Source organism: Copadichromis virginalis, linkage group LG19 (genome assembly GCF_057382275.1).
Source record: "Copadichromis virginalis isolate Kocher_CV1m ecotype Utaka linkage group LG19, C_Virginalis_male_GT1.1, whole genome shotgun sequence".
Taxonomy (NCBI): domain Eukaryota; kingdom Metazoa; phylum Chordata; class Actinopteri; order Cichliformes; family Cichlidae; genus Copadichromis; species Copadichromis virginalis.
Genome location: NC_140636.1, coordinates 20,609,521 through 20,634,217, shown reverse-complemented (window position 1 = coordinate 20,634,217; position 24,697 = coordinate 20,609,521). Strand labels below are relative to the sequence as shown.

At 44.3% G+C, this 24,697-nt stretch overlaps 2 long non-coding RNA genes across 2 annotated transcripts; both read left to right on the top strand.

The window, feature by feature from the left end:
* Positions 1 to 7,938: 7,938 nt before the first annotated feature.
* Positions 7,939 to 8,446, top strand: LOC146685978 (uncharacterized). Its single transcript, XR_014916943.1, has 2 exons — positions 7,939 to 8,096; positions 8,400 to 8,446. It is a non-coding gene; the product is annotated as an uncharacterized LOC146685978 (long non-coding RNA).
* Positions 8,447 to 14,545: 6,099 nt separating this feature from the next.
* LOC146685977 (uncharacterized) lies at positions 14,546 to 14,925 on the top strand. Its single transcript, XR_014916860.1, has 2 exons — positions 14,546 to 14,575; positions 14,879 to 14,925. It is a non-coding gene; the product is annotated as an uncharacterized LOC146685977 (long non-coding RNA).
* Positions 14,926 to 24,697: the final 9,772 nt, after the last annotated feature.

Below are 24,697 nucleotides of genomic sequence, written 5' to 3'. Positions count from 1 at the left end.
CTCCAAAGTCAACTGTTTTGTTACAAAGTGACAATACTAATGCAGGCTAAAGAGCCTCCTGCTGTGACACAGTTAAACAATTTTGGGAAGCATATTAAGGTTTAAGAAAAAAAATATATGTGTATACATGCAGTCAGTTTTGCCCAAGTGATAAAAGTGAGATTATATAACTGTGCATCTCTTTGAGGAACAAAGTTTCTTTTGTAGAGCTGTGAGATGATGAGCCTTCAGATCTGCTTCACTTGACTTTAGGAAATTATCTCTATAGGTTTTCCTCTCCTCCCTTGAATGCCTCCCATATTCAATTCACATATCTATTTGGGCATGTAATGAAATAAAGTTATTACAGCTATCAAATAAGTTCAGCTGATGTAATGAGAGCATGCATTATCTCAATTTATGTTGTTATTCACCAAATTGAATTAATCCTGACAAAAAAAAGGGAGAGGAGCACAGCACTGTATTTACATACAAATGAGTCACATTGAGGCTCTATCTTAGATGTGCACAGGTGAAATGTGCTTCAGTGACGTCTCTGTAATCTGATCTTGCGAGGTCCTTAACAGGGCCGACACATAATTTATTTTATCTTCAAGATGAATAAAGTAATTCTGAGCATAATTGGAAGCTTTGTCAGTGAAAGCAGTGCAATCTGTCATCTGGACACAAAGCCTTAGGCTTACAAATGTTTATATAAGGATTGGAAGCTGGGGTCATATATGGAGGTTTTCCATTTTGAATGCTAAAATCAATACAAGTTGCACACAGTAGCTTGTTAAGTTAATGCAAATTGAATCACAGTTTGAAGAGCACCAAGGAACTCAGGAAGTATGGGATATATATTCCTATTATCTACTTTAGGTTTTTATTTTTTATCTTTAAAGTAAGTTTTTACCATAGAGCAAATGGTGCAAAAAGTTATGAGGAGTGAGAATCCATGATTGCAGATGCAGAGGCCGAAGGAAGTTTAACTAAATGCAAGCCCTTTATTGAACTGATAAACTCAACATAATGCACACTAGGCAAACGACTATCACAATAAAACAGGAAACATAACTAATACAAAGACCAGGACTGAGATGCACAGGCTTGACAAAGACAAAAAGGTAAACAAACGTGGAGGCATGACTAATTGGCACAGAGAGACACCAGACAGACACCTAAACAAGAAACAAGAGTAACAAAACATAACGTAGAAGTGAACAAGCGATGACTAGGCAGGAGAATGTAGGAAGACAAAAGGACAAAAAACGAACAAGACATGAAAGCACAGGAGTCCTGACTCAGTTGATGACTGTAAGTAGAGTCATGTCTATCTTTTATATTTTCAAAGTGTGAACTTAAAACTAAAAATCTGTCACGGCGGGGTGCGCCGATGTGTGTGGAAACAGGACCCAAAAGCAGATGAGGACAAGGAGTAGTAAGGTCTTAACAGAAAGGTGAGGCTTTATTAAAATGACGGCAGGGTTAAACCAGGAAACCAAAACGAACTGGCAAAACACTAAGAAACAAAACACTAAAGGTACTAAGACCAAAAACTATAACTATGACTGAGGTGGAAATAAACAGGCTAAGACTATGACTAACGTGGAAATACAGACGAAGACTAGAACTATGACTGAGGTGAGGTAAACAGGCTACCCGACAATGACATGCAGAAAACAGAGGGCTTAAATACATACATGAGGTGATCAGGGGAAGTGGAGACACATGGGGGAAACAGCTGACTGACATAAACCTAAATGACAGGACCAGGAGGAGGAAAGCTAAATACAATGAACAAAGAACACATGACACTGTCAGAATAAAACAGGAAATACTAAAACTAGACATGACAACACAACTTAACAGACCTAATACGTGAAGAATAATACAAGAACCCAAAACATAGAAAACCAAGGGAACAATAATAAATAACAGCTTAAACTAAAGCTAGATAGGAAATGACACAAAAACTAATCACATATCAAAATGAGAAATATACAAAAATGAACTCAGAGCGCTGGGTCAGAGACCCAGCCTGTGACAGAGCCCCCCCCTCAAGGGCGGATTCCAGACGCCCGAAACCAACAAGAAAACAAACACAAAACAAAACAACCCACCCGGGGCGGGCGGAGGGGGACCAGGCTGGAGGGCCGGAAACAAAACCAAAAACAAAGCACCAGAAGCACACAGGCCAAAAACAACAAGGGCACAAAAGTCCGAGACCCAGCTTCAGGAGGGCGACCATGAACCCGGCAGAACAGGAGCGAATGGCGAAGCGGTTCAGGCGGCCGCCCCGGGGGCCGACAGCAAAACAAAAGAAAGTTCAAAAGTTCAGGAGGCCGACCAGGAGGCCAACGGTCCAGCAGTCCAAAATCCATGAGCTCAGGGGGCCGACCCGGAGGTCGAGAGCATAGCAGGTCAGAGGTCAAAAGTTCAGGGGGCCGGCCCCGACGGCAACGATGTCCAGCTGACGGCCCGGAAAGCGGCCGGCGATCCCGAGGGGCAAAACGAGGCTTGGGCGACAGCAACACAGCCGCAGAACCAGGCGAGGCCGACATAGAAACAGAGGCCGAAGCCGGACCAGGCGAGGCAGCAGCAGAGGCCGGACCAGGCGAAGCAGAAGCAGATGCAGAGGCCGGACCAGGCGTAGCAGATGCAGATGCAGAGGCCGGACCAGGCGTAGCAGATGCAGAGGCCGAGGCTGGACCAGGCGACGGCGAAGCAGGAGCTGAGGCTGGGCCAGGCGACGCAGGAGCAGAAGCCGAAGCCGGGCCAGGCAAAGCAGGAGCAGAAGCCGAAGCCGGGCCAGGCGAAGCAGGAGCAGGTGCTGAGGCTGGACCAGGCGTAGCAGAAGCAGAAGGTGGCTGGATGGGCGGCTCGGGCCCCCAGCAGACGTGGCATGGTGCTGGACGGGCTCCTCGGGCCCTCCAGCAGACGTGGCATGGTGCTGGACGGGCTCCTCGGGCCCTCCAGCAGACGTGGCAGGTTGCTGGACGGGCTCCTCGGGCCCTCCAGCTGACGAGGCGTGAGGCTGGATGGGCAGCTCAGGCCCCCCAGCAGACGTGGCAGGTTGCTGGACAGGCTCCTCGGGCCCTCCAGCTGACAAGGCGTGAGGCTGGACGGGCGGCTCGGGCCCCCCAGCAGACGTGGCATGGTGCTGGACGGGCTCCCTGGGCCCTCCAGTTGATATGGCCCGAGGCTGGACGGGCTCCTCGGGCCCTCCAGCCGGAAGAGACGGCTGAAGCAGAAGGCAGTCTGAGGCAGAGAGAAAGCTCACGCCATTCCTAGCAGGCCGAGAAGCAACCTGTACAGCAGACGTGGCATGAGGCTGAACGGGCTCCTCGGGCCCTCCAGCAGGAAGAGACGGCTGAAGCAGAAGGCAGTCTGAGGCGGAGAGAAAGCTCATGCCATTCCTAGCAGGCCGAGAAGCAACCTGTACAGCAGACGTGGCATGAGGCCGGACGGGCTCCTCGGGCCCTCCAGCTGCCGTGGCTTGAGGCCGGACGGGCTCCTCGGGCCCTCCGGCTGACGCGGCGTGAGGCTGAACGGGCCCCTCGGACCCTCCAGCGGAGACAGGAGGCTGAACGGGCCCCTCGGACCCTCCAGCTGCCATGGCTTGAGGCCGGACGGGCTCCTCGGGCCCACCAGCTGACGAGACATAAGGCTGGACGGGCAGCTCGGGCCCTCCAGCGGAGACAGGAGGCTGAACAGGCCCCTCGGACCCTCCAGCTGACGAGGCAGGAGGCTGGACGGGCTCCTCGGGCCTTCCAGCTGTTGAGGCATGACCAGCAGGGGTAGAGACCACCGGCTGGACAGAAGGCTGAGCAGGTGATGGAGCAAATGACTGAGCTGCACAGTGGGTTAAGGGCTGGGCTAACGGAAGCACAGGAATGTCAGCTACTGGCCGGGCTGCTAACAGGGCTGACGACCGAACTACCGACTGAAAGGCATGCAGTGGCGATGGCGGTGTGGATTGCAGGCCGAATTCTCCTGAGCCCTCAGTAGAGACAGGGACGGGTGCAGGAGCATGCCGGACACTAGCCACTCCCACCCGAGGAGTAGGTACGGGTGCGGAGACGGGCTGTATCCTGGCTGCCCTCACCCTAGGGACCAGAACAGGTACCGGCAACGGCTGGGCAACTGCCCTTCCCACCCGAGGAGCAAGTACGGGTGCAGAAAGGGTCAGAGCCTCAGCCGGCCTGGAAACCAGAGCGGGAGCCAACTGGGCCTCAGTCTCCCCCACCCGAGGAACAGACACGGGTGCAGAGGTACGCTGGGCCCGAGTTGCCCCGGGAGGAGAAACACGAGCAGGAACGGGAGTAGGCTCAGAAAAAACAGTCGCAGAAACGGCAGGCTCAGGGTCAACATATACAGGGTCGACAAAAACGGATCTATCAAAAATGAACCCGCCGTCCACTTCATGTTTAGCAGTCTTAGCATTTGCAGTCCTACAGCAGCTTAGCTGAGCCTGATGGCTAGCATCTCCAGTGCAAACAGTCTCATAATTAGGCTTCTTAGAAGCATAGTTCGTGGCATGATCAACGCACAGAGAAGCGGGATAAGTTTGCAAAGGGATAGGATGGTCCGTGGAAGACTCGGCCGAAATATTCTCAGTCTTAGCAACATCAAAATCATAAACAGTCTCATTATAGCCGGGCTCATGAACTGGTAAGGCAGTGTTAGCTTTAATATTCTCCTGAGAAGAAACATGAGGAGCCAAAATATAGTCACTCACTTTCGTTTGTGGTGCGGAGCGTCGGTGGCGCGCACGCCGCTTTTTCTTGAGAGTGGAAGACGGCGGAGCAATGGGTGGCAACATTAAGACAAGACAGACAATACGCTAACTAAGAATAGTACAATATATACATATATATACATACATACATACATAAGTCACTTATAAATAAATATTTGGAAAAGAAACATGTGTAGTTGTAGCAGCAAACAGTGTGTTAAGTGGATGCATTGTACAGGGAGATGGCCACAGGCAGGAATGATTTCCTGTGTCGTTCAGGAGCTTCCTGCAGATGTTAAAAGACCTCAGCCTCCTGAGGAAGTACAGTCGGCTTTGGGCTTTTTTATACAGGTGCTCTGTGTTGCATGACCAGTCCAGTTTATTGTCCACCCACAGCCCGAGGTACTTGTACTTGTTGACCACCTCCACCTCCTCCCCCTCTATCTGACAACAGAGATAAAGAAGCAGATATTTCCCTGACTGGTTTACAATTAAAACAAATCTGAGAAAAGGCACCACAGCAATGATATACTGTATGTATGTAATGCAAGTTAAGTTGCACCTCAGACAAATCCAAAATCAATAGTTTCCCTAAAATATTTATCCAGCTGGAATCATCTGTTTCTGTTTAGGAGTGACATTGCAACCAGGACAAGTATTTAATGCAAAGGAATTGATTTTTACAAATGTAATAAATGCTCATCACACATCTATTTCTCACGCATCTTAATTTTCTTTAGTTTGTTTTTACACTTTTCCCTAAATTAGCTTCTTCAGCATCTGTGTGGGTGTACTGGCTGTGTTTGACTGACATTTCTATCACTGTGCTGTTAGCAGTGTTGGTCAAGTTACTTGAAAAAAGTAATCAGTAACTAATTACTGATTACTTCCCCAAAAAGTAATCCCGTTACTTTACTGATTACTTATTTTCAAAAGTAATTAATTACTTAGTTACTTAGTTACTTTTTAAAAACACGATTTACAACCTGAAGAGGTGATAAAGCGATATATCTTTCAGCCCAATTCTACTTTTTCTACATAATCCATCATACAAAATGTAATCAAATGGAAAAGTCTCTTTTTTTAAACTTGTTTTATCAGTTTTAATCTTTTAACTTTATGTATCAAGCAAAAATTTTATTATATGCAACATTCTCTGAGTTGAATAAATGAGTTTAACATTTAAACCTATTTTCTGCACATTCCAGCATATAAAATAAAATATTTTTTTTGTTTACACTCACTCTTTCAAATAGATGCAAGTAAAACACAGCAGAACATAAATAAAGTCAAAGACTCAGCGGTCCTGTTGCTCTATTTTCACCTGTAAAGCAGGACTGCGGTAGGCGGAGGTTTACCCTGGTGCAGGTGTGCAGCGGTCAGTGGAAGGATACGGCAGTGTCTCTGTGAGTTTCCCATTACGTCGTTGCGCTCTCGGTGCTTCCTTGGAAGTTTAGGGGTTCTTTTCGCTGTAAAAAGAAGTTTTCTTCCCACGCACGATGGACGCTAATGTTTTTGTCACTTTTTATGGAATCAAACTCAAAGTAAGGTCAGTACTTCCACGCTTTAAACGCTGCACGCTCATACTCTCTCCCACAATCGATATGTGATCCGTTGTTGATCTGCACACAGCTGTTGTCACTAACGGCGCACTCGCTTACGTCACTGTCGTGAGACATTCTCGCAAAACATCACGGTTTTAGTAACGCAGTAACGCAGCGTTCCTACGGGAAAGTAATGGTAATCTAATTACCGTTTTTGCAATAGTAATCCCTTACTTTACTCGTTACTCGAAAAAAGTAATCAGATTACAGTAACGCGTTACTGTAATCTGATTACTTTTTCTCTGGCTGTTAGTTTTGTAACACCTGCAGGGTTTGACAACTTACACCTTTATCATCTTTATATGAACTGTGTTGACCTCATGTAATTCTCACTACAGCTCCACACAACTTCAACCTGAACCTGAGCAGAGGGTTAATAAGATGGTAAGTGGAGGCACCTCAGTGTGGGTGTGCAGGGCCCTTAGAAGGCTAAATGTTTTAGTTTGAGTCAGGCTTAAAGTAATTATGTGTTATAGTTGTACATGTACGTAAATCATGCCAGGTACTGCAAATCATGCCGGGTCTAAACATAGCCATGATTTCAGTTCTACATTAGTTTGGTTTTAGATATTTATTATTCCTATTTTAAATAATGTTCTGGATTACATGGATCTAAAACTTGTCAACCTCAGTAATGAAGTGCATTGGGGAAAATACCCAGCAAACCGCTGTTTGAACTCTGATCAGAGAGGGAGTGAGCATGAGTTAGTCAGAGAGAGGATTTGCGTTTGTGCATTTGTGATGTGAACTGCGCACATACAGTACGGCTCAGTGTGTGAGTGAGTGAGCACGCGCGCGCGCACACACACACACACACACACACACACACACACACAGGTATGCACACTCACACAGACACAGACAGACAGACAGAAGCGGTGATGCAATGTCTGCGAAACCTTTTCCAGACTTCTTCAAACGAACCCAGTGTAGGTTTTTCTTGCTCTAATGCACCATTCAAGGGTATTTGATTTGCAGTCCCTACAACCACCAATCTCATACCCCCGCCCCCACCTGCAATGACTGACTGGAGCTCTGATGACACTCAATGAAACGTCTGCACTATTGTTCTGTTTCTACTTCCTAACAATGTGCAGCTTGTCAGTACTATTTTCTGTCATTTGTACACTGAATTATAGCTGTTTTATTTATTTTTAATTTTTAATTATTTTTTTTACTAGTAAAAAATAATTTCCTGAAAGTTCTACAGTCTCAGTAATAGTGGGTGGTTTGTTATAATCTTATTTGATGTGTCATTGTCTCTTCTGTGTCCTTTGGTTTTCCTCTGTTCTTTGCTCTTTTCTTTCTTCTTTTGTATTTGCATGTTGTCCATGTCTCCTGTGTCACCTCATCTGGGTCTGTGTTTGTCACCATGTCCTTCCGTGCCCTTCATTGTAGCTATTTCCCTGTTTTATGTGGAATGTATTTATCTCCTGTATCTTTAGACATGATGTCCATCGTTTTTGTGAGTTTTCCCAGAGGGAGTATTATAAAACATGGATGTAGCTAATGCAGAGTTACCTGTGTTCTGCCAGGTCAGGGCAGCTCCTTTTGTTTGAATGCAAAGACATCTACAGGAAAATTACTGTTTTTATGCTGCCACTGCTGGGTGCAGTAGCTCCACCACCCCACTAGGGGGAGGAAGCGGGTTTGTGTACTCAAGTTTCTCTAGTAAATATAGGAAAAGTTCATGGAGTCTGGCCAAGTTGATACCAGCACACAAAATATTAGCTCTGAAGTTGGCTGTACTGGAGCATGAGAAATATATGCTTGTAAGTACGATTATATTCGGTGTTCATGTTAAGCATGTGATGTAAAATGGGTTGTTGACTCTCATATTTGAAGCCGGCATGTTAGCTGCATTGCCGATGCTAATTGTGTTAGCATGTCAATAGGAAATTCCATTGTGTGTTAGCATCAAGCTAGCGGGATTTGGAGTTAACATGTTTTCATTTATTTTTCTTGGTTATACCAGCTATAGTTCAAGTTGCTAAGTCTTCAGTCTGTACTTTGTAATGTGAGAAATATATTATGTTCCAGATGTATGTTTTAATATGCTTTTCTTATGTTTGTAGTTTTACAGTGCCTTCATTAGGGAGACAAATAAACCCTGCAATGAGAACTGGAAGCCTTTGCCTCTCCTTTTGAAGAACTGTTTATCTATCTGCCAAACTGGGCATCAACGTACAGGGAGGGCAGAACAGTAAAAAAAGCATCATTCTCATCAGCCAGATAGTTCTCTAAAAGAAAGGATGGATGAGACGCTGGAAACAAGGTCAAAAGTGTCCAGTTCTTTACGTTCCAGCCAGCTTACATCATCTACTGCTGCCGCCAGAGCACGAGCAAAAGCAGAAGCTGCCCGTGCTCAGCTCTCCTTTGCTAAGCAGGAAGCCAGCATCCTAAAACAACAGGCCGAGCAGCTTAAAAAGAAAGCAGATCTGGATGCAGAGCTACACGTACTCAAATCGCAGAAGGCAGCTGCAGCAGCCCTAGCTGAGGCTCAAGCTTGGGAAGCATCTGCGCAAGAGAGTGAGCACCCACAACAGCCCCAGCTGGACGGCATGCAGCAAATCAGCCCATTAGAACGAGTCCAAGAGTATGTGCAGCAACAGTCAGAACTCGGCGACGATCTGCAGACTCCACAAGTTAATCATCCAGAACTCCTATCTTCTCTGGTGCCACAGCCAGCCACAGCCATCGATGCAACACCAAAAGCTCACAAGGAACCAAGTATCCATCAGCCCAGTAGGAGCAACAACCAAGAATTCACACCTTTGCCAGTCTTCCGTGCTTTGAGCCCAAAGAGAGAATCTTGCAACTGGAGCTATGGAGGCGAGCCAGCAAACTATGATCGATATCACCATCCTCAGTCTAAGGTATGGACACCCACACCTGTAAGGAGTAGTCATGCTGACACGTCTGATCTAACGAGATACCTGATAAGGAAAGAGATGATCAGCTCAGGCCTGCTGAGGTTTGATGATCGACCAGAAAATTACTGGGCTTGGAAGGCTTCCTTTCTAAGTTCAATTCAAGATCTGGGTGTAACACCTCAAGAAGAGCTAGACCTGCTATCCAAATGGCTCGGGCCACAATCAGCAGCACAAGCCAAGCGAGTCAGGGCTGCGTACATAAACAATCCCACTGCAGGTCTTCAGATGGTGTGGCAGAGACTCGAAGAGTGTTTTGGCGCACCAGAAGTCATTGAACATGCACTTTTAAAGAAAATCCAGGATTTACCGAAGCTGACGAACAGAGACAACCAGCGTTTGAGAGAGTTGGGGGATCTTCTGCTAGAACTTCATGCTGCAAAGACAAGCGGTCATCTCCCAGGCCTTTCACACCTCGATACAGCCCACGGGGTGAATCCGATTCTGGAAAAACTCTCATACAACCTTCAGGAGAAGTGGGTTGCAGCTGCCTCGAGGTTCAAGAGAGAGAATGCAGTGTCTTATCCTCCATTTTCCTTTTTTGTGAAACTTGTGAACGAAGAAGCTAAAATTCGTAATGACCCGAGTTTTTCGTGTGTAACCGGTGCCAACGTCAACAATCCTAGAATCGAGACAATGACACAACAGAAGTATCGTTCACATGTCTCTGCTAAGAGGACGGAGATAGCAAGTAATCTGGCAGCCAGCCCAAACGTTCCTACAGGCAAGAACAACTTGGACCCCGATAAACAGTGTCCATTACACTGCAAGCCTCACCCTCTCAGAAAATGCCGTCTTTTCAAAAGTAAGACCCTGGAAGAAAGAAAGGCATACTTAAAGGACAAGAACATTTGTTTCAAGTGTTGTTCTTCTGTGCAGCACATGGCCAAAGATTGTCCTAAATCAGTGCAGTGCACAGATTGTGGTAGTGAAAGACATATCACCGCACTACACCCCAATCCTCGTCCTCAAAATGCAGAGAGCCTGGTGGCTAGTGAAGGGTATGGCGGGGAAGAAAGAGAAGGAGAAGCAAGTGTGGCTGACGTGACATCAAAAAGCACAGAAGTATGCGGAGACTCAGTTGGTTCAAGGTCATGCTCTAAGATATGTTTGGTCAGAGTGTATCCTGCTGGACAACCAGAGAAAGCTGTCAAGATGTATGCTGTTCTAGACGAACGAAGCAATCGCTCCTTGGCTAAAACATACTTTTTTGACATCTTCAACATTGAAGGACAGCTTGAGCCGTATACACTGAAAACATGCTCAGGTGTTGTGGAGATAGCAGGGAGACGAGCCCGTGACTTCATTTTGGAGTCCCTTGATGGCACCACACAGCTTCCCCTGCCTACTCTTATTGAGTGTGATATGATACCTGATGATAGGACGGAAATCCCATCCCCAGAAGTCACTCATTTCTACCCACATCTGAAGGCAATCAAGGGAAAAATCCCAGAAATTGATCCAGAAGCTGACATCCTCCTTCTCCTTGGCAGAGACATTCTGCGTGTGCACAAAGTCAGAGAACAACATAATGGTCTCCATAATGAACCATATGCTCAACGACTCGACCTTGGTTGGGTGATCGTAGGGGAAGTGTGTCTGGGAGAAGTGCATAAGACATCCAACATCTGTGTATACAAGACCAACATTCTACCAAATGGACGAGCTTCACTCTTGAGTGCATGTCCAAACAATATGCTAGTCAAAGAAAAGCTTGGTTGTCACACCTCGAACCTAAGTCTTCAAAGCTCTGCACAACACTTGAAAAGTAAGGAAAGTGAGTTTGCCAGTCAGGTGTTTCAAAGGACACAACATGATGACGTCCCGGCAATGTCAATCGATGACGAGAGTTTCTTGAAGACATTAGATGAACAAGTCTATAAAGACAGTTACAATACTTGGGTTTCCCCATTACCCTTTCGGTCACCACGAAACCACCTTCCCAATAACAGACCTCAAGCTTTAAAGCGTCTTGCATCTCTTCGGAGAACTCTGGAGAAAAAACCACAAATGAGGAAACACTTCATCGATTTCATGCAAAGAATGTTTGTTGAAAAGCAAGCAGAGCCGGCCCCTCCATTAAAAGAAGGTGAGGAAAGGTGGTATCTACCAATATTTGGGGTTTACCACCCACAAAAACCTGACCAGATAAGGGTAGTGTTCGATTCAAGTGCCAAACATGAAGGGGTTTCCCTCAATGATGTGCTCCTGAGTGGACCCGACTTGAACAACACTCTCCTTGGGGTTCTGATCCGCTTCCGCAGAGAACCTATAGCAGTTACAGCGGATGTGCAGCAGATGTTCTACTGCTTCAAGGTGTGCGAGGAACATCGCAACTTTCTGAGGTTCTTATGGTATGAAAACAATGATCTCCAGAAAGCAGTGAAAGAGTTTCGAATGACAGTACATGTATTTGGCAACAGTCCATCACCAGCAGTTGCCATTTACTGCCTCAGACGAGCTGCTAAGCAAGCAGATGACTCCACTACCAGTGCAAGGGAGTTCATCACACGCAATTTTTATGTGGATGATGGACTTGCATCTTTTCCTAATGAAGCAGAAGCCACTGGTGTCCTGCGCACTGCCCAAGCGATGCTAGCTAAATCAAACATTAAGCTACACAAGATTGCATCGAACAGCAGCAGTGTTATGCAAGCATTCCCACCAGAAGACTTGGCCAAGGATTTGAAAGATCTAGACTTAGGAGTGGAGTCACTACCTCTTCAGAGGAGTCTAGGTCTAATTTGGAATCTGGAAACAGACAACTTCACCTTCTGTGTGTCGAAGGAGGAGAAACCCTTGACAAAAAGAGGGATTTTGTCTGCAGTGAACAGTTTATTTGACCCTTTGGGATTTGTAGTGCCAGTCACAGTGGGAGGAAGACATTTAGTGAGAAACCTCTCCATTGAACAGTATGACTGGGACACACCATTGCCAGCTTCAAAACAAGAACACTGGAAACTCTGGAAAGACTCTATGAAAGACTTAGATCAGCTCCAGATCCCAAGACTATATGTTCCAGTGTCTTTGTCTACACAGACTCAGCACAGAGAGTTGTGCGTGTTTTCAGATGCATCAGTCATGGCTATAGCTGCTGTGGCTTACTTGAAAACAATTTCTGCAACAGGAGATATCCACGTGGGATTTGTTATGGCAAAGGCAAAGCTGGCCCCACACCCAGCGCACACCGTGCCCCGTCTTGAGCTTTGTGCTGCGGTTTTGGCAACTGAAATGGCAGTCTTCATCCAAGATGAAATGGATATTGACATTCATTCTGTGAAGTACTATACTGACAGCAAGATAGTACTGGGCTACATATATAACACCTCACGCAGGTTTTATGTCTATGTGTCAAACAGGATAGCACAGATCAGAAAGTCGTCTCGTCCAGATCAGTGGCATTACATCACCACTGAAGAAAACCCAGCAGACCATGGAACTCGGCCAACAACTGCTGCAGCTCTCAAAGGCACCAATTGGTTCACTGGACCATCATTTCTATTCGGCCCTTCAAAACGACTCCTTCCCCAGAGTGATGACTTTGAGCTGATACATCCGGAGGTGGATCCAGAAGTTCGCTCTGAAGTAACGACCTTCAGCTCAATGGTTAAAGAAAGCTCGCTTGGAGCTCAAAGGTTTCTTACATTTTCCACTTGGAGAGCTTTGACTCGTGCAGTCTCCACACTAATCAAAAAGGCAAGGAGTGTTGCAGATACACATGGTGGCAACACTGGGGATGAAGAAGAACAAGCAGTAAAAGTGATCATTAAAACTGCACAACAAGATGCCTTTGCAAGGGTGTTGCAGTGTCTAGCCAAAGGGGACCGAATCCCAAAACAAAGTCCACTGCGAAAGCTGACACCATTTCTGGACAAAGATGGGCTATTAAGAGTTGGCGGCCGTATGTCCTCAGCCGATATGTCTTTTGATGATAAACATCCTCTGGTCATTCCCAAGACGCACATTGCTACATTATTGGTCAGAAGATATCACGAACAGGCTGCGCACCAAGGACGCCATTTCACGGAGGGAGCTATTAGGTTGGCAGGACTTTGGCTGATTGGGGGGAAAAGGCTTGTATCTAGTGTGATACACAAATGTGTAACTTGCAAAAGGCTGAGAGGTAAAATGGAGGACCAGAAGATGTCAGACTTACCATCTGAAAGACTTTCACCAGATCCACCATTTACTCATGTAGGGTTGGATGTTTTTGGACCTTGGATGGTGACTGCCCGAAGAACAAGAGGAGGGCATGCGGAAAGTAAACGATGGGCAGTAATGTTCACTTGTTTGACTACCAGAGCTGTGCACATTGAGGTTATAGAGACTATGACCACTACAAGCTTCATCAATGGGCTCAGACGTTTCATTGCCATAAGAGGGCCGATCAAAACAATCAGATCAGACCGGGGAACAAATTTCACTGGAGCCTGTAAAGAACTCAGACTTGACACATCAGATTCTGAGGTGAGGAATTACCTTAAAAGCAACAAGTGTACTTGGATATTCAATCCTCCCCACTCTTCCCACATGGGTGGGGTGTGGGAGAGGATGATTGGTATCGCTCGGCGAATCTTAGATGCTCGTCTTCTGAGGCTGAATCCATCGTACCTCACATATGAGACACTTGTCACCCTGATGGCAGAGGTTACCGCCATTATAAATTCAAGACCATTGGTCTCAGTGTCTTCTGACCCAGAAGCACCGGCAGTTCTCACCCCATCAATGTTGTTGACACAGAAACGAGATACGTTGACTGCTCCCTCTGGGGATTTTGATGTTAATGATCTGTCCAACAAACACTGGAAAAGGGTCCAAGCACTTGCTGATGCATTTTGGAAGAGGTGGAAAACGGAGTATCTGACCACGCTTCAAACACAGAGAAAGTGGACAACAGAGAAGCCAAACCTTCAAGTGGGAGATGTTGTACTGATGAAGGATTCGCAAGTAAAAAGGACTGAGTGGCCTGTTGGACTTGTGATTAAAGCCTTTCCTAGCCAAGATCATAGAGTACGTAAGGTGGAAGTGAAGGTAGTCAAGAATGGCACTCCTAAAGTGTATTTGCGGCCAGTGTCGGAGGTTGTTTTACTACTACATCCAGGGAATGGGTAGTGGTATAATTCATTATACCAGGCAGGGAGTGTGCTGCCACTGCTGGGTGCAGTAGCTCCACCACCCCACTAGGGGGAGGAAGCGGGTTTGTGTACTCAAGTTTCTCTAGTAAATATAGGAAAAGTTCATGGAGTCTGGCCAAGTTGATACCAGCACACAAAATATTAGCTTTGAAGTTGGCTGTACTGGAGCATGAGAAATATATGCTTGTAAGTACGATTATATTCTGTGTTCATGTTAAGCATGTGATGTAAAATGGGTTGTTGACTCTCATATTTGAAGCCGGCATGTTAGCTGCATTGCCGATGCTAATTGTGTTAGCATGTCAATAGGAAATTCCATTGTGTGTTAGCATCAAGCTAGTGGGATTTGGAGTTAACATGTTTTCATTTATTTTTCTTGGTTATACCAGCTATAGTTCAAGTTGCTAAGTCTTCAGTCTGTACTTTGTAATGTGAGAAATATATTATGTTCCAGATGTATGTTTTAATATGCTTTTCTTATGTTTGTAGTTTTACAGTGCCTTCATTAGGGAGACAAATAAACCCTGCAATGAGAACTGGAAGCCTTTGCCTCTCCTTTTGAAGAACTGTTTATCTATCTGCCAAACTGGGCATCAACGTACAGGGAGGGCAGAACACACATGGAGTTTCCTATTGACATGCTAACACAATTAGCATCGGCAATGCAGCTAACATGCCGGCTTCAAATATGAGAGTCAACAACCCATTTTACATCACATGCTTAACATGAACACAGAATATAATCGTACTTACAAGCATATATTTCTCATGCTCCAGTACAGCCAACTTCAGAGCTAATATTTTGTGTGCTGGTATCAACTTGGCCAGACTCCATGAACTTTTCCTATATTTACTAGAGAAACTTGAGTACACAAACCCGCTTCCTCCCCCTAGTGGGGTGGTGGAGCTACTGCACCCAGCAGTGGCAGCACAGTCTTGCTCTATGTATGATTCAGTGAACTCTTTACTTCTGGGTTTCTCACTACTTTTAAGCCTGGGTGAGTACAACATGATGTTCGAATCAAAAACGACAGTAAAACAGGGAGTACGTTTCTGTAACTCTCCCTTGCCTCATGCAATAGCCCTTAGTTTCTGGTTTCTAGTTTCTCACATTCATCATCTAAACTGTGAGCTGGTTACAGCAAAAACCCTCAGCTTCACTTTCTCACATTAGAATTTCACTTAATTATGTGACATCGCAGTGAAATGTCCATCTTTTATATACAGTCTATACATTTTCCACAGCAAATGGGAGGTTCAGGTTCAGCATGTTGCCATGACTTTTAATTCGCCCATTTATAAACTTCTGAAGGCGAGATTTAATGAAGTCTGGAAAACTGAGCAATCTTCCATCAGGCCTTAATGAAATAAAATGCATGTTCCATAGACTGGAAAAGACCATCAGTATAAACTGTGGGCCCGTGACAGACATATGAACATCAGTGTCTACTCTTCAAATGTTATTTAAATTGTTAATTTTAGATTTGCTGTGTATTGCATAACCACTCATTATCTCCCAAGTGAGCATTAATTGCAAGAGCTGGATGATACAACATTTTGTCCCGCAATTTAAAAGGCAAACATTTATCAGTCACATATTTTTTATTAATTGATTTAGACTGTGAGTTGATTCCCTGATTAGATAGCTACCTGCGTTGTATTTGAAATGTATAATTATCCAGTTGTGCTACAGATATTTATGTAATCTAGAGATTAAATGAATTAGACTATGAAAATGCATTTGTGAGCGAATTCCAGCTTTATAAAAATGAATTTTACCTCTTGGTGTAAAACTGAATTCACAGTAAATTGTGAGTACTTTATTTTCTCGCACCCCTGTGAGACAGTGACCTAAGGCAGCCTGACCCTGAGATTACCTTGTTTCAAATGTTTCCATGTGATTAGTCCCCTATAGACCTCATAATACAGAAAAAGAGCCTGCGAGAAAGATAAAGCTTGTTATTTTCAACTCACGCTGAGAATCAGAGGAGCTTTGAGGACCCCAATCGACCTCAAGAACGGAGCTTTTAAAAAATTTGAGAGACCCTTGTCAAGCGTATTGAACTTTCCTTTTGTCTGGAATGCTTTCGGTCCCTCCACCCCCCACACGCAGACAGACACGCATGCACGCACACACATGTACATGCACATGCACAGGAGCAGCAGTTAAATGTCAGTGGTCACATGGCTTTTATTTTCTGCTATACCTGTACAACACATTTTGATTAGTCTGACAGTTACTAATGGTGCCACTGCTGCTGATTGAAGATAAGAAGCTCCCTGTGTGGGAATTAGCCCAGGAAGGTCTTTAAAATGAACAAAAGTCAGAATGGAATTATATCTTTATCCATATATGATTATGTTGTTCTTCTAAACTGATGCAATATTACCTGACTGTTGATGACCTGAAGGCAAACCACACAGGCGTGAAAAAGGCTTTAAAAATGCTGCTTCTCAAGCATGTGAAAACACGAGTGTGACTGAAATAATGAGCATGTGAAGCTCAGTAGAGATAGAACAACAGCAATGAGTCTCATGAGTTATGACAAAGCTTCTTTCTTTAGTTCGATATTAAGGTTTGGAGTCCCTTTCAAAGGCCAGAAAAGATTACATAACCTTTGGAGAACAATCTAAAAAGTTTAAAAGAGGAATCCCAGAGGACACCTGACAAACCTAATGCTGGATTACGTATCCCTCAGGATAGAAACCCTTTGCAACACATGCATTTCACACAGATGTATATCTGTGTTAGTTGCTGGTGTTCAACAATGTAACATTAGTACCTGAAAAGAATACCTACAACTGCTTGCTGGGTTCACCTAAACCTTTGGAAACTCCAACACATGCCACATGTGATGCTAGCTGTGAACAGTGTAACTGGGCATTTGCTCACAGTTGTCAGAAGTTAGTTTTCCTATAGGTAAAGGACAACTGTGATAATATGAATGGAATTAACGGTCCTCTGAGGCAGAATATGTGATGGTTCTGCTGCTGCAGATATCACATATACCATCACATATTAGCCCAAATTCTAAAGAATTTGACAACTGCTTAATTGCTTGATTGCTGACAATTGCTTACTTTTAAAATCATAAAAAATACTGCGCCTAGCTGAACTCCTTAGCCCTTAATAACCCTAGGAGAACCCTAAGATCATCGGGTCAACTGCTCTTGGTGCAACCTAGGTCGTGGCTGAAGACCAGAGGTGACCGTGCTGTTGCTACTGCTGCATCCAACCTCTGGAAAAATCTTCCAACTTCCATCTGTCGGGATAAATAATGTTGTTGTTGATGGTTTTTGTTGTGATGAAACAGATACCAAAATGCCTTAGGCTACCAACTTACATTCTCTTTGTTTCCTGTTCATTGTCTGATGTTTTTTTTTTTTTTATTTTGTTAATTTTTACTACAAAATGTAATCTGTATCACCTTCTTTGTCATTACCTGGTTTGCAGTTAAATGCATGCCTTCAAACTTGACGTCACCTGTCATGTTCCTCTGTTTAATTATAGTTTCTCACACTAACATTCTCACACACTAGATCTGATTTTGTGCATCGCTACAGGTACATCATGTACTTAGTGTTTACACATGTAGATGAGACAGCAGCTGCAGAGGAGTGTAAAGCAGACAACTGGAAATATACATTTTGAAATTATCTGGCTAAGATTATGTGACTGCAGCGGAAATGTAAATTCTGTGCTCGATTTTACGACACTGTTTTAATAATCAGTGCCTTTTATTCTGGTGATAAATGAAATTAAGAATGCCTCGACATGGACTTTTCATTTGAGTTTAAATGAAAAGAGAAAAAAAACCCACATTGAGCATGTGGTGCCCATAGACCATTGCTCTCTCTCTTCTTATTACTTCGGATTGTGTTTTTTTTTTTCCTCTAGTTTTGGTTTTTGTGTCTTTATAACTACTGGTAGCATGAGATGGTAACCCACCCCATTTAGTTTGTACAGATAATCTAGCTCTACCAGGATGGAACTTCCATATATGCTGACAAAGTGACAACATATACTGTAAGGGTGGATTTATGTCAATAGCAAACTTAGTGAGAACATATATTTTTTCTTTAGGTTTGCTGTGTCTCCCAGCAAGGCCTCAAGAGTGTGGAGGAGACACCAGGAGACTGGCTGTTACATGATGCAAACTAGAAAGGGTCATAGATAGGAATCAACCCAGCAGCAGGATTGGTATCTGCTGCTGTGTGGAAGAAAGAACAGAGGCTGCAGTGCAAGAGACTTACAAGATGACCTCCAGCATTGTACTCTTGTGAATGTTTGTGATCAAATTGTTAGAAAAGACTCGTGAGCATGGAGTAAGCTCCTGACATACTTTAGTGGGACCTGTGCGCAGGACCGTGCAACTCGACTGTCATTTGCCCGAGAACACCAGAACTGGCAGGTCTGCCATAAGCACACTATTTCCTTCTCACATGAGAGCAGGTTAACACTGAGCATATGTGACAGATGTGAAAGAGTGTGGAGACACTGGCAAATGTTATGCTGCTTGCAACGTCATCCAGCATGACTGGTTTGGCAGTGGGTCAGTGATGGTCTGGGGAGGCATATCCGAGGCCTGCAGTTTAACTGACTGTGTCATACTGTGATGATCATGAGCCATTATTTTTTTCAAGCATGTACTTTTTTTTTAACCCCTTCCAAACGGAGTACCTGAAAATATTTAGAATTGATCGTAATGTGAGCGCTTTTTTAAAATATATTTTTTTCACACAGCAGGCACATGCAGTGTTATTTTTCACTTTGTCAAATTAAAGCTATACAGAGGACTTTCTCCATAGTGCTACGCTACAGGACGCACTTGCTACGCTACAGGACGCACTCAACGACGTAGACTGGGACATGTTCAGAGCATGCGCAGTCGACATCAACGAGTTTACGGAAGTAGCAGTATGCTTCGTCAATATGCTAGCGGAGGAGATTATCCCCACTGCGAGAGTCACCACATTCCCAAACCAGAAACCGTGGATGGACAGATCGATCCGCACTGCAGTAAACGCCAGGACCGCCTCCTACAACGCGGGTCTCGCCACTGGCGATATGAGCGCCTACAAAGGGGCCTCATACGGCCTGCGGCGCGCGGTGAGAGATGCCAAACGCAGGTACCGGGAACGTGTGGAGTCCCGCTTCCACCAGGGCGACACACGGAGTATGTGGCACGGACTACGCACCATTACGGACTACAAAGCCAGGGACACTGCGCCGATCAACGCCGACTCTGCATTCACCAACAAGCTGAATCGGTTCTACGCCCGTTTCGAGGTTAGCCAGGCGGCTAATGCTATCTACCGCCTGACTACCGAGGACAGTGACGTCATCAGCGAGAGACCGGTGACCAGCATCGCGGAGCATGACGTCCGAGTGGCACTGAGGAGAGTGAACACAAGGAAAGCGGCGGGGCCAGACGGCATCACCGGCCGTCTGCTGCGCTGCTGTGCTGACCAGCTAGCAGGTGTGTTCACTTACATCTTCAACGAGTCCCTGGCGAAGTCTGTGGTCCCCACATGCTTCAAAAGATCCACCATCATCCCTGTGCCCAAGAACAGCAAACCCTCATCCCTGAACGATTACCGGCCAGTTGCACTGACCTCGGTAGTAATGAAGGTGTTTGAGAGGCTGCTGAAGAACATCATCTCCTCCTCCATCCCAGACACCACAGATCCGCTGCAGTTCGCCTACAGATCCAACAGATCCACAGAGGATGCCATCGCCCACGTCCTACACACCACTCTCAGCCACGTGGACAAGAAACAGGGTAACTATGTGAGAATGCTGTTTGTTGATTACAGTTCAGCGTTTAACACAATAGTGCCCTGCAGACTGTTCACAAAGCTGAGGGATCTGGGACTTAACAGCCGTCTGTGTGCATGGGTGTTGGACTTCCTCACTGGCAGAACTCAGGTGGTGAGGGTGGGCAGGTGCTTCTCCAACAGCATCACCATCAACACAGGAGCACCTCAGGGATGTGTCCTCTCGCCACTGCTCTACTCCCTCTACACTTCAGACTGTGTGGCCACCCATGGCTCCAACACCATTGTGAAGTTTGCTGACGACACAGTGGTGTTGGGTGCCATCTCCAACAACGATGAGGCGGCCTACATGGATGAAGTGAAGAATCTGGCATCGTGGTGCCAGGACAACCACCTCCAGCTGAACGTCAGCAAGACCAAGGAGCTGGTGGTGGACTTCAGAAGGGGTCAGCACAGAGACTACAAGCCCATCATCATCAATGGAGCTCCAGTGGAGAGGGTGCAGTCCTTCAAGTATCTTGGTGTCCACATCTCCTCAGACCTGACATGGGCTGCCCACATTCAGGTCCAGACCAAAAAGGCTAGGCAGCGCCTGTATCACCTACGACAACTGAGGAAGTTCAGGGTCTCTCCAAAGATCCTCAGGATTTTCTATACAGGCGCTGTGGAGAGCATCCTCACACAGAACATGACATCGTGGTTTGGGAACAGCTGTGTGAAGGACCAAAAAGCTCTCCAGAGAGTGATCCGTACAGCAGAACGCTGCTGCAGGATTGCTCTCCCCCCGCTTCAGGACACCTACACCAGGAGATGCCGGACTAGAGCAGCGCAGATACTGAAGGACCCGTCCCATCCTGGCAGCAAACAGTTCCAACTTCTGCAATCTGGTAGAAGGTTCCGCATCTTCCGGGCAAGGACAGAGAGACTCAAGAGGAGCTTCTATCCCCAAGCCATCCGTGCCCTAAACACACACACCCGCCCTCTCACATCATCTATAATTGACTGAGACAGGACTCTTCCAGACACTAAACCAAGGCACAATGTACATTTCAATTCCTTTAATTTTAAATATGTTTATATTGTCTATCCTGTAAAATAGTCAGATGTCTATTCATATTAATGTACAGAATTCACCTGCTTGCTGCTACTACTGCACATTCACCCAGTGTATATACTATATGTGTGTGTATATATATATATAATGTTCTTCCTCTACACCCCCCCCAATTTTTGCACATGTCGAGGAGCGTGTCAGGCTACATTTCACTGTGTGTTATACTTGTATAACTATGCATGTGACAAATAAAGAACCTTGAACCTTGAACCTTGATTGGACAGCTGTCAGAGCTGATGCTATACTGTCAAGTCTTAAAGCTCAAATTGCTGCAGGTTTCCACACACTTGTCAGAAAGGATATTTATATGACGACATCTTATATAGTGCAGCTGCCAGAAACTGTAAGGTAATTCACACCAGTCCTGTGTGATATGCCATCATCATTAGAATATGTCTACTTTTTCATGATTATGATGAAAATCACACTTAACTGAAAACATTTGCTGTATGAATAAGTATGGTGTTCTCATATTGGCCAACTGTCAAGTCTTTGCTGCTATGATCAATAATGTTAAGACAGCACAACAAATAAATACTGTGAAGCATCATTTATATTGTTCATGAGTTGAGCACAATCCAAAAAAGAAGAAAAAATCTGCAGTTTACACTTAATATTGCCAATTAATCTGACACATTTGTTTCCTCGCTGGATGCTAAATTTTTGTGTTGCATTTCTAATATATATTCAAATGAATAAAATCAAAATAGTCATTGACTAAACTTCTGACTGGGTCATCAAATGTGTTTATCTTCATTGTCTGTAGCTAACATGAACATTGATGAGACAGAGTAAAGGTCCAAAAATAGGTGATATTCCTATTTTTATGAATATTTAAATTTGTGAGTATTGAGCACACTGATGTACATAACCATGCACATGGGACAACACTGGGACTTATGGGACTTAGGTTTCAACTGTTTACTTTAATTGCTTCTGTGCTTCCACTTGTAAATACATAACAACTCCCAGGCAAATCCAGTACTGTAGCATGTGAACAAACAATGTCAACCATTTCTGTGTGAAATTAACTTTGAAGTACCTCTTATGAAGTGAATAACACCGAATCCCCCATGGAAAATAATCTCCAAGAAATAATTTATTTCCATTTGGAAATGTTTAGTAAAAATTATAAATGGCCTGATGTTTTTGGAACTTAATGAGCCTTTTATGCCCCTGGGTACCATGAATAACAGCATTATGCTTTTTACATTGTAGGTAAATAAGAACACTTACCTTATAAAACCTTAGAATTTTAGACTATTCCTTAGTATTGAACTTAAAAAAATGAGAACTTAAACTGTGAGAAATTTGGGATTTTTTTTCTCTTATTATTGTAACCTTCTCTGACTTCATAAATTGCTATTATAATTTTATTTTAAACCTCTAGTAGCCCTATTCCACTGTTCTTTTAGCCGCAGAACAAATAGCTGTAAGACTATTGACATCACTGAACAGAGTACGTATTAGCTCTCTAAAGTGTTTTACTATTTTTCAACTTATTATTTTGGTTCCTATTTAAGTTTGTAATTTCCGGACCACCCAGCAGTGGACAGTATAACTACTACATATAAATACTACAAACGATTCATTTGAGCTTATTGGCAGCTGATTTCTACACAACATGATGACCTCATACTAGTGTATTTGACACAGAGAAAAACATTCAATGGCCTAACATGCTTGCTAAACTGCTGATTGTGTTGTAAGAATTCACGCACAAACACAGATTCTGTGGATATAATTGAGATATTTGCTGCCCCCAAGTGGTTAAAACTCAAATAATTTTGCTTTAATCACCCCTGGGGCTAACATTGTGATTCTTAGATACAGTATTCACATTTCTCAAAGTGAATATATATATAATATAATCTAATTTGTAAAATTTAGAAGAGGCTTTAACTATTAATATTTCCATTTGAGTCAAATGGGTTTTGGGCTGAGCTGGTAGAGAAGTTGGATTTTTATTTTTTTATTTTTTTAATCAGGCTAACATATTGTTATATAGGTGTTATCACTGGGTTATCTAACTGGAGAGTGATGTCAGATTTTATATAAATTCAAACATATGTTTCTGCTTAGAGCTTTGCTGCACACATTAAAGATTTATACCACGTGCACATGAATACCTGTAACGTTTCCCTAGAAATTCCTTGCAGATTGAAACTGTGACAGACTGTAGCACCCATCTGTCTCCTGTCAGTCATCACCTTTTAGCTCAAGTGTCATCTGCAGTTTGCCAACCCAGTTCAGGTTCTTCCCACACACCTTGGAATGGCACCTGCTAACAGATCCTGCTGTTATCTGCACAGAGATAACAGTGTGAGAGAAGTGACAATGCCCTGGGACTCACCTGTCAACTTCAGAAACATCAAAGGTCTTGACACCCGTCTGTGGCACTCTCACCATGACAGAGCTTTCCTGTGGGAAAGGAGGAGGCTAAGACTCAGTGACGACTAAAGGAAGATCACAGGTGTGTTTTGATTTATTATAAAAAAGGAGGTAAAAAGTATTAATCACCTTCAAGGTTTTATTTGTTGATTGGATGTCATCTCTGAAGTGCTTCTGAATTGGAGAATTTGCGGTGGGGCTTTTTGGTTTGCTTGTTTTTTGGGCGAGGAGAACTGTTTTTTGTTTTTTTTGTTTCCTTGCTATTTAGTGGACTAAAGATACAGACTTTGAGATACAAAGGTACTTCAGCAGCTTGTCAGCTTCACCTGAGGTGCACGACACATCCCTGGGTTGTGTTATCTGCTGGTACAGACATAAAGCTATAAGTTGAAGGCTGTAATTTACTGCAGCGGTTCCCAACCCCCGGGCCAAGGACCAGTACCGGTCCATGAGTCATTTGGTACCGAGCCATGAGAGTTGAGGCTCGGGTGTGAAATTTATGGATTTCAGGATTTTAATCATTTTTTATCGTTATTTTTTGTCGTTTTTATCGTTAACTTGGTTTCCCTGAGTCTTTTCCAATGTGTTATAAACAAATCTTCTTTTTCTGGAACCAGTACTGGTTTTATTTCGTTGTATTTATCCGCGATACCTTAAAGACCGATCCGTGAAAATATTGTCAGACATAAACTGGTCGGTGGCACAAAAAAGGTTGGGGACCGCTGCCGAAGCAACAATGACTTTTTTATTGTGGAATGCAAATTGTCAATAGTGGGTTGTTATATAGTTATTAACACCTCACTACAACAGTTGTCCAAAAAAAAAAAAAAGTTAATGGAAAATTAACATTGCACTTATATTTGTTAAGTGGCCTTTAAGATACCCAAAGGCCCGATACTGAACTTTCAATATCAAAGCCTGAAACTCTTCTGGCAGGTACATCACAGACCCCTCAAAAGTTGCTCCTGGGTGCTAAATGCCACAAAATGCTGCTGATCTACAAAGATATTTTTACTTTGAGCCTC